The sequence below is a fragment of the Nuphar pumila genome, chromosome 7, assembly GCF_984573655.1.
Source record: "Nuphar pumila chromosome 7, dmNupPumi1.hap1.1, whole genome shotgun sequence".
NCBI classification, from domain to species: domain Eukaryota; kingdom Viridiplantae; phylum Streptophyta; class Magnoliopsida; order Nymphaeales; family Nymphaeaceae; genus Nuphar; species Nuphar pumila.
Genome location: NC_143255.1, coordinates 74,005,884 through 74,016,257, shown reverse-complemented (window position 1 = coordinate 74,016,257; position 10,374 = coordinate 74,005,884).

Below are 10,374 nucleotides of genomic sequence, written 5' to 3'. Positions count from 1 at the left end.
CTGATTCATCTGAAATTTCTTCTGGCTGAACTTGCTTGTTGAAAGTCTTCTTATTCTTGTGCTCGTGGAACTTTTCTCTGAATGAATTCTTCTCTGCACTGGTCCCAGCCTGTTCACTCATCATTTTGTTCACCATCTTTCGTAACATGGCATACATTTGCGGATCTATGCCATCATCTTCTTGCTGCTGATCTTGACTCCCGGGAGGATCCATTTCTTCTTCTGAGGATGAGGAGTGCTGAGGTGATGTGGTTCTTTTTCTTGACCTTGTTTGAACCATCAAATGTTGCGGATGCTCTCTACAGATCAAAGACCTGATTAGATTCTGAAGGAATTGGCTTTTGGAAGAATTATTTGCTGGAAATATGGTAGACAATTTGAAAAAGTTATCCCATTACTAGGGACTGAGTCATCGCAGGAATCACGATAATTGTGTTGTCATTCTTTGAAAGAGAAATAAACAACGAAAATGTGCCTTGTTACCCAGGCGAGGTCATCAAACCATAATAGAAAGATAGAAAATTTTATTGAAATGAGAAAAATATGAATTCATTGATCTTGACAAAGAGGTGGAGGACAGACAATTTGCCACAATTCATGATAGTCGGCAGATACTCTAGGACCAGAAAAGATTTTAAGAGAAACAAAGGAATCCCAGCCGTAGCGGGCAGAATGATATGCCCCGGACCATTATGCGGAAGTGAGATCAAATTCTGCCATTGCTCCTGATAGCAATCTGGCTTCGACGTACTGTTGCCTCTGGGAGAACTGTCGAACACATCTCTCTGGTTGGTAGTAAGTGGAGAAGAAAGGTTCCAGCAACTTGAACCGCTTGCCATAAGCATATGTATATCTGGGAGGAGACAATTGTCGATCAAAATAATCCCAGACTATGTCATCTTCTTGAATGCTGTCAATCATGGACCGGTACTGTGCTACTAGAAGAAGCTCTTGGCCATTGTATGTGAAAGAGTTTGCTCGGGCTGGAACATGCTGGAAGAACCAGGATTGAAGCAGGTAGATGCATCCTTCGATGAGAATGGATTCTCCAAGTGAGAAACAAGTCAAACCCCGATATAGGAAAGCGAGCGCTGCCATGGCTATGGAGAGCCGGTTGGTCTGTCGACTTCCCCATCTTCTCATGAGCTGGATTATTCTAATATCCATATAGTTTTGTCCATCTCGAAAGAGGGCTGATCCTACAGTGCATAAATCCATTGCATTTTGAATCCTTTCTCTAGCTGTCCTTGACAATGAGCTGACTTCAACGAAGGTCCCGTACTGACGGTACAACTCGAGCAAGTTGACATATTCATTTCCATCCAACTGGATCAGGGGCCAGGATCGGCGGCCTGTCATACAGACTAATGAGTCTCGGGGGTCCAAACCCTTGACATTGATCAGGAATTGATGTTCTAACGGATCTCCTGGTTGACCGGCTGGTTCTGGTAACCCCATAATTTCTGAAAATTCATCCATTAAAATGGTCATCTCTCCCCACGGAAACCAAGAGGTACACGTCCGTGGATTCCATCCCTCCGCCATTGCTTGGATCAAGTTGCCATTGATGGTCTGCTTTCCGACTGCTGACGCCAATTCTAATTCGCACTCGCTCAAATGGTCTGGAAACATTCGAGAAAAGCTTTTGAGCCAAGAATAGTACCACCGGGGAATGAAAGTTCTGATGCTAAGGGATTGATGTTCAGGATGACCTCGTCGCACCTCAGAGGAGATGTGACCTTCTGGAAAGATAGGGTCGACTTGATTGGATGCCATTGGGCTGGAAACAGAGAAAGACTCGGAATCAGACTTAGGAAAATTATGTAAATTTTGAAAATTTTGCAGACAGGATATAAAATGCAGCTGAAAATTCGAGATCCAGTAGAAAGGTAGAATGGAAAACCACCTGGAGTTTTGAAAGAAATGGGACATTTGAGAAAATCATCCAGGGTTTGAGAAAATAAAGGAAAAGGATGAGAATAGTTTGGAAAAAATATAAGAAAATAGAGGTAACATACAAACAATCACATCCTGCACAAACATTCATGCACATACAACACTCCCTAAAAGACTGACTCTAAATGCATCATTTTGAAAACAGTTGTAAGACCCTAATCCTAACTCTAGGTTCAGATCATCTTTGTCCAATCCAGTTATGCCGATATACCCGAATCAAAATCTGAGGTACGTGGCATATAATTTTAACTCTGGTTCTAAGGTAAGGTTTTAAAACATCCTTGAGCGCCTACCGATATACTTCGGACTGTGGCCCGCGGTATGTGGTAGGGGGGCGTTAACCCAAATAAGTGGCCCAGTTGTGAGGCTCTGTCCCGAACTAGGGTTCTGGAAGAGAGCCCAGCAACGTGAAGACCGGGTAATGATAGGTAATTGAGGTTTGAAAAAATGATCACATGCAAGAAATAGATGGCTCTAAACCTAGAGAGATAGATTTTGAAAATCCTTGAAGAAGCATACATTGTTTGTATTCAGATCCTAAATTGAGGAGAGTTGTATTTAGACCTAAGTCTATGTGAGCATGAAAATATCTCCTCAATCTGGTCCTACCAAACCATGCCTAAGCTATATGCAGTCAATGTCAGCTAGGTCAGAATCTAGGCTCCTAGGTTCGCATGATAGCAAAAGTAAAGAGCTGACATTTTGTGAACATAATTTTGATAATTGAACTAAGTCAAGCACAATTTAGGTCAGACAAGGACATGTCCCATCACGGTCGCCAAACTTGTTATTGTCGCAAAAATCTTCTGTCTTCCCTTCTCTTGTGGGAGAGAGAGGAAAATGATTTCGCGATTCAAACTTGACCCGATTTTGGAAAATTGTTTTGAAATACTCGCCTCCATTTTTTAAAATCGCGAGAAAATCCATGGGATGGGGCTCGACCTGTCGGTACGAGGTTTGACCATTCCTGTCGCCTTTAACAGGGGTAATCGAACAAAGGACCAAAATTGTGCTTGACTTGGTTAAATCATCAAAATCGTGTTCTATTCTAAATGCACAGAGAATTCAGGCATGTGCTATGAGTTTTTTGGAAAATATAAGTTGGAAAAATATGATGTATGCTTAGGAAGTATTTGGAGCTGAAAAGCATTTCTCAGGAAATCAATCTCTCAGGAAACTCAGATTACAGTATTTGGAAATCACCAAAAAGTTTATGAAGATGTGAAAAAATCATGAATGGGTGAAAATCCTAGGAAAATGGAGAAGGTTCTTGAGAAAAGATGAATATTTGAAAAAGAAAATATTTATCAGGTTAATTCTGACTTTGAAAATTTTCTTTGGACAACGATTTAAATTCATTAGAAAACTCTTTGAAGAAGGAAATTCAAAACTTAGGAAATTGAAATCCTGAGAATATTGTCTTTGAAAGAACTGAAAATCAACTTTGAGTCTTGAGAAAGATGAGAAATTCCTTTTGAAAATGAATCTTAAGAAAATAACATTTTCAAGGAAAATCACGGGAAAACTTTGACTTGGGAAATCCAACTTCGAAAATCTTGATAGTTTCTTGAGAAAATCATGAGAAAAGCAGATGATGCCATGATGCAGATGATTTGAATGAATGAATGCACTTTGAAAATATTTTTTTGAGAAATTTGTTGGAAAATGTGTATTAAGTCAAAGTAAATCCTTCACATATTTTGACTGTGGCCATGAATATGTTCAGAGTTTATTTGAGTTAATTCATAATATTTTGAAAATTTGGAAACATGATGTGCATTTTTAAGATAGCCTAAGAGTGTAGGCTCAGTATGACTAGTAAAAAGATGATGGATCTGGGTCTCGTCCATATTCTGACTAGGGCCATAAATATGGACTACACCGAGTTCATCAACTTTCTAAGAATTGGTGCACGTTCCATTCATGTATATCCATAGTGATTTTGCAAAATGAGATATATGAATCATAGAATCAGGATATTGCAGGAATCAAACTATATGAGATGCATCCTAATCTAAGCAGTAAAAGTAAATATTATTCCAAGTTTGATTATTACATCTATGACAAAATAAATGAAAAAAAAATACAGAGTGTGAAAGAATCAACATCCTCCAGATTTTATGCAAAATGAGAATTAGTACAAGGAATGGATATAGAAGATACCCAAGGAAATGGGTACATATATAATATGTACAACGAAGATATACATGGTTATATCTAAATGCTTGAATTTGTGCTAAATTACATGTGATAATGAAAATGTATTTACAAAAAAGAAAAAGAAAAAGAAAAATAGCTATATAAATACTTGTATGTGAAAACAAGTGCACATGAAGATATCCCTATATATACATAGGTATATATATATATATATACATAAGTATATATATATATATACATATATATATATACATATATATATATATACATATATATATATATATATATACATGTATATATATATGTAGATATACATAGATATATATAGATATATAGATATATATATACGTATAATGAGAAAATATATATAGTAATTAGAATTCCATATGTAATGGGTAAAATCAGAAAATACAGGGTATATACAGTTTCTGTATGTGATTTCACAAAGTCGTAATTTCCAAATTATAACATATTTCTCAGTAAAATTGGGTATGGCGCTTCCCTATATATCAATAACAAAGCATGCAAAAGATGGTCTAGAGATTATGAATGAATATGAATATATCCATCCATGAATATGGCTCATTCTCAAGACTGGGTACCTGTTCTCATCGCAAAATTTTTACTTTTGCAAATCAAACTGACCTTTGAAAAAGTTTTTGAAAATAACTCACCTCCGTTTTTAAAATGCGGGAAAATTCCGTAGAATGGGACTCGCCTGTCGGTACGAGGTTCAACCGTTCCTGCCACCTTTAACAGGGGTAATTGAACCAAGGATCAATCTTATGCTCTACTCTATTCAACTTGTCTAAATCATATTCTAATTTCTAAATGCACAAAGAATCAGGCATGTGCTATGAATTTTCAGAAAATGCACATTTGAAAACATGATGTTTGCTTTGAATGATTGAAATTTTTAGAAAATGTAAATCTTGGAAATGATATCACATGAGAGATCGTGAAATGGGATTTGAAATATACTTCTGAGAGAAATAAAAATCGATTTTGAGGAATCCTTGACATTTGGTGAAAATCGATTCTGAGAGACTTGGTTTCTCTTAATTCAAACTTGGAAATTAAAATTCTAACTTAGAAAATTTGAATTTGGAACTTCGGAAATACTTGAAATATCCTTTAAAATTCAATGTCTTTGGGAAACTTGATTTTGCTATAAGACTTAGGAGATTTTGAGAAAATGAACTTCTTTGAATTGAAATTTGAATTGGAATTGGCAAATGCATGAAATGAATGAATATGATTTTGAGGAATTGAGAAATACTTTTTGTATTTTTGAGAAATGCAGTGCATTTTTGAAGTTAGCCTAAGAGTGTAGGCTGAATGTGGCTAATGTGAAGATCATAAATCTAAGTATCATTCATATTCTGACTATGGCCATAAATACAAATTCCACCAAGTTTATAAACTTCATAGAAGCTAGTGCATGTGCCATTCGTGTAGACCATAGTGAATTTGTAAAAATATGCATGAATCATCATCCATCACACATTAAAATTATAAAAATAAACTATATGCAATGCAACCTAAGCTAAACAGGAAATGTAAATTCTTATTCCAAAGTTTAATTACAAGTTACATCACTATTGAAATTTAAATACATGAAAAATAAAGTCTTCAATGTACCTGCAAAACTAGAAAAATTGGTTAATGAATATATGTTGGCTTTTCTAGATTTATCCAACAATATCAGGAAATTGTTGGATTTTGCTAGATATAAGCCTCTTCCTTGATTCCCTTAAATAAAAATGATAAAGTATGAAATAAAATTGAATAAATATGAAAAAGAAGATATGAAATTTCGAAATTGGTGTCAAAATGACCAAAATACCCCTAATAACAAGACTATGGCCTTGAAATTAGGGTTTTTAGAAAGATATTTTGATAAAATGCAAATTTTGAAATTTGAATAGAATAAACTCAAACCAAATATGCTATGACATGATTAAAAATATGAAATTAGGGTTAGGGATTTCGAAATTTAGGTCAAATGACCAAATTGCCCCCGATAGCAAGACTATGGCCTTGAAATCAGGGTTTTTAGAAATAGATTTTGGTAAAAACTTAGGTTTTATGCACTAAATGAAATCAAATGAGCACAAAATTAAACCTAAAGCATCCTAATATGATTATGAACATGATTAAACCCTAAAAATATATGCTTATGCACGAAAATCCAATAATATCACAAATTTTGTGATTTTTGCAGTGTTTTTGGATCTTTTAGGAACCCGGTTTTGCAATTTGCTTAATTCAGCCATCAAATGGATTCCAAAATCCATAAAAATTGGTACCTGCACTTGTTATAACCCTAATGTCGAATTGGAATTATAAAATAAATTTTTTGACATTAAATTAATCCGAAAATTGCATTAAACCCTAACAATATGCTATTTTTGACCTAATTCACCAACCAGTTTCAGTCCAAGACCTGAACCAGGGGTCAAATCTCCATGAAAATTTATGAAATTTTACAGAGAATAGATAGAAAGAAAAACAGAGATTTACCAATTTACATATCGGAAAAATCATCTCCGGTTAGTGAGAAACCCTTCCGGCAATCTGAGCTAAAATATATCACTCTTAACAGGGATTAAAACAGCTATTCCAGATTAAAAATACAGGAATAAATAGCAATTCTAAACAAAAGTCTCTAAACTTTTAATGGTGAACATTAGATAGAAAAATAACAATACTCACTTTTTACAGATCTAAAATCAAATCTGTGGTTTGGGATTTATGACTAACACAAGTCTGATTAGGGTTTTGGTAAACCCTAACGAGTTTTAAAATTAAAAACAGATTCTCTAAAAAGGGAAAAATACTAAACAATGATCAAAAAATCCAAAAATTTAACAGAAGACAGATCTACTCAATGTGAATCCATAGCACTTTACAGATCTAAAATCGGATATAAGATGAGAGAAATATCATAACAGCAAGTTACCTTCTCGATTTTAACCACGATTTTAAAACTTTAAAAACCCGATTTAATGTCTGATTTTTTTGACAGGGTTTCCGAGATCCAAAACCTTTGATTTTTCTTCAGTAACTCAATAACTCATGCATGCACCACATATAAAAAAATCAGAAATAAACAATGAGTGATTCCATCCGAAATAACATCATCTTTACTGTTCTAAACCTAGAACACATAGAAATTTAAGAAACTTAAAAAACCATGCATTAACTAATGTAAATAAATAAAATAAACCATAAAACAGTAAATAAAAATTATTTATATGCTATAGAACGTAAAACAAACATGAATAAACCATGAAAATAAAATAAAAACAGGGAATCAATTGCTGTAATTTGATATCACCTTTAAAACATAGATTTAACCCATTAAAAAGGGCAAATCATATATTTTATTGGTTATTAATGCAAAGAATCATATTAAAATCAATTCTAATGGATTAAAATCTCTGTAAATCACCCAAAACAGGGTTGGATCACCTTCTTGGATCGTTCTTGCTGATTCTTGATGGTTCTTGAGGTTGAATCCATGGTTTAATCCATGAAGATGATGGTACCAATGGCTAAATCATGTTTAAAACAATGAAAAAAATTAAATAAAAACTAAAAATTAGAGAAAATAGTTACCTTGAGGTTGCTGCAATGGAGGAAGGGCTGGAGAGGAGAGAGAAGCTCCAAGAATCCAAAGGAAAGCCAATTGGGAAAATCGACTCCCTATAGCCTTCTATTTATAAAAAAAAAATTAGGTTAAAAATTAAATGTTTTAAAAAAATTGGACTCTTCTAAGGGGGGCGATTTTGGGGTGTAAAGACTATCCTACCCTTAGCCTAAATTATCCTATTTAATACCTAATTAACCCCTAGACTCTCCTAAAAAATCCCCAAATGTAATGTCACTTGGCATTTTCTACATTTGGCTTTTTTAAAAAAACCTTTAAAAACACTAGTTTTAAAAACTAACTTTCAAAAATGAGTTTTTCAAAATGGTTTTGACTCTTCTAAACCTCTAACACTAACCAAGACATCAACTAACCCTAGTCTAGCCCTGACTGACTCGAATATGGCACCACCCCGAGTGGGCCCTACTTGAGTTTTTCAAAAAAAAAAAACGATTTTAAAACTTGAAATTGAAGGAGTTTTCAAAAGATTTTCAAAAGTAAACTTAAAATTAGGATTTTTGAAATGGCATAAGGTCCTAACTGAGTTAGAATTCCTCTGGATATGGTGCCAACTGAGTGGGCCCACATCGAATTTTGAACATTTTTGAAATAACACTGAAAATGGCTTTAAAAAGGGGTTAAAATCAGTATTTGAACTTCAAGATCTTTGAAAATAGGGTCTCAAGCGAACTGGAACTCCGAGTTAGAGTCCTGAACTCTTAGGACTCTGAGATTTTAGATTTTAAAAGCCAAATGAAAGAATTTTCAAAAGATTTTATCAAGAAATGATGAAATAAGTCAGAAAACACAGTCAGGGTTAGACTCCCAACTCGACCGAACTCTAAAATAGAATCCTGAACTAACTGGACTCTGTAAAATGACCTAAATTTCGAAAACAAACGAAAAAAATTAAAAATGGAAGTAAAACAGACTTCAAAACAGACTCCTGACCGGATCAGGACTCTAAGACAAAGTCCTCATCGGACTGAAACTTTCAAAATTTTGAGAAACTTGATGAATAGAGGAATTCAGAAGCGACACCACCTCAATGGGTCTCATCTGTGAATTGAAATCGCTTAAAATTTGAATTTGAAATGAATCCAGATTGTTTCCTTGAGAAAATATTTCGAAATATAAAGTCCTGGGGTTGGAAAATGACAGAGTATTGAATAAAAACCCAGGTTTTGAAATTGATTTTGGAATAAAAGCTTTAAAATTCAAATCTAGATTGAATGTTTTGAAAGCTGGAGTGCTGGATCTCAAGAATGAGATGCAATGCTATGCAATGCGATGAAATGATATGCAAAATGTATGCAGTGATATGCAATTACTTATGAAATGGACAAACACTAGATGAGTGTGAAAATTTGGGGTGTTTACAAATGCCCCTCTTTGCTGCTAAGCCGGTTGAAAGCCGAGCTTAGTGGCAAAGAAAACACGCCAAATTTGAACCATAAAAATGCCCCATTTAGATAAATCTGACTGGGTATGAAGGAATTAATCCAAGTAATGATGATAGATATGAAATGGAGAATAAGGAGAAAATTTTACTTCAAAATGAAGTGAGATTCAGGTTTTGCCCTTAACCTGGATGGGACAGAGAATACCTCATGTAGAAACGAAGCTCAGGTTTGACCCTTAACCTGACCGGGAAATGAAATACTTCTTCAAAGTGAAGCTCAGGTTTGTACCCTTGACCTGATTGGGCTGAAAATGGAATACCTCATCAAAGGAGGCCCAGGTTTATACCCTTATCCTGATCGGGCGGAAAATGAAATACCTCATCAAAGGAGGCTCAGGTCTGTACCCTTATCCTGATTGGGCGGAAAATGAACGGAATCCTCGAAAGAAGAGACCATGATGGAACCTTCAGATTTCCGCACAATGAATCCGATAGGGGTTTTGCAAAAGGAAGGAAATTGGGGTCCCTAAAGTTTGAAAAGGGATTGATTTTGGGCGCCTCATTGCTGAGACTAATTAACTTTTGAAATTGCCTTTTGCTGGAATTGGTGGCTTAACCTCAAGCCGAAATTGGACTGTCTATGGTGGGACAGTGGGGACACAGGGAAGTGTGCGAATCTGAGAGCCCGTGCGCTCAGATTATGCCAAAGAAGAGAAGGAATCTTGAAAACTCTCGTTATCAAGTCCTAAAAGGGATAACAACTGATGTCAGGATGTGCCAAAGATGAACCTCAAGCTCTCGCTTCACGCCAGGATAGCTAGAAAATATTGTCAAAATGTTGAAAATTATTGTTGATTCAAAATAATTGAAAGTGATGCGCATTGTTTTTAAAGTATTTCCTCTTTTCTACCTGAAGTATTACCTCCGACTGAGCTTAACTCCGTAGAATCAAGATTCGAATTCAAATTGCTTGTGATTGGCTTTCTTTCAAGGAAGCTATCAATTTCCTTGATATGGACGAGAAAGAAAATATTCTTGATATTGCGAGAGCTATTGGTGAAAGATTATTGATAAAAGAATTTCACAAAATTAAAGAAAATTCTTGATAAATTTGGCAGTCTGATATCCTGGGATTCTTTTCTCATGATGATCTTTCTGCACTCTTTTTTTTTTTTTAGCAGATTGGAGCTCTCTTGGATTTTTC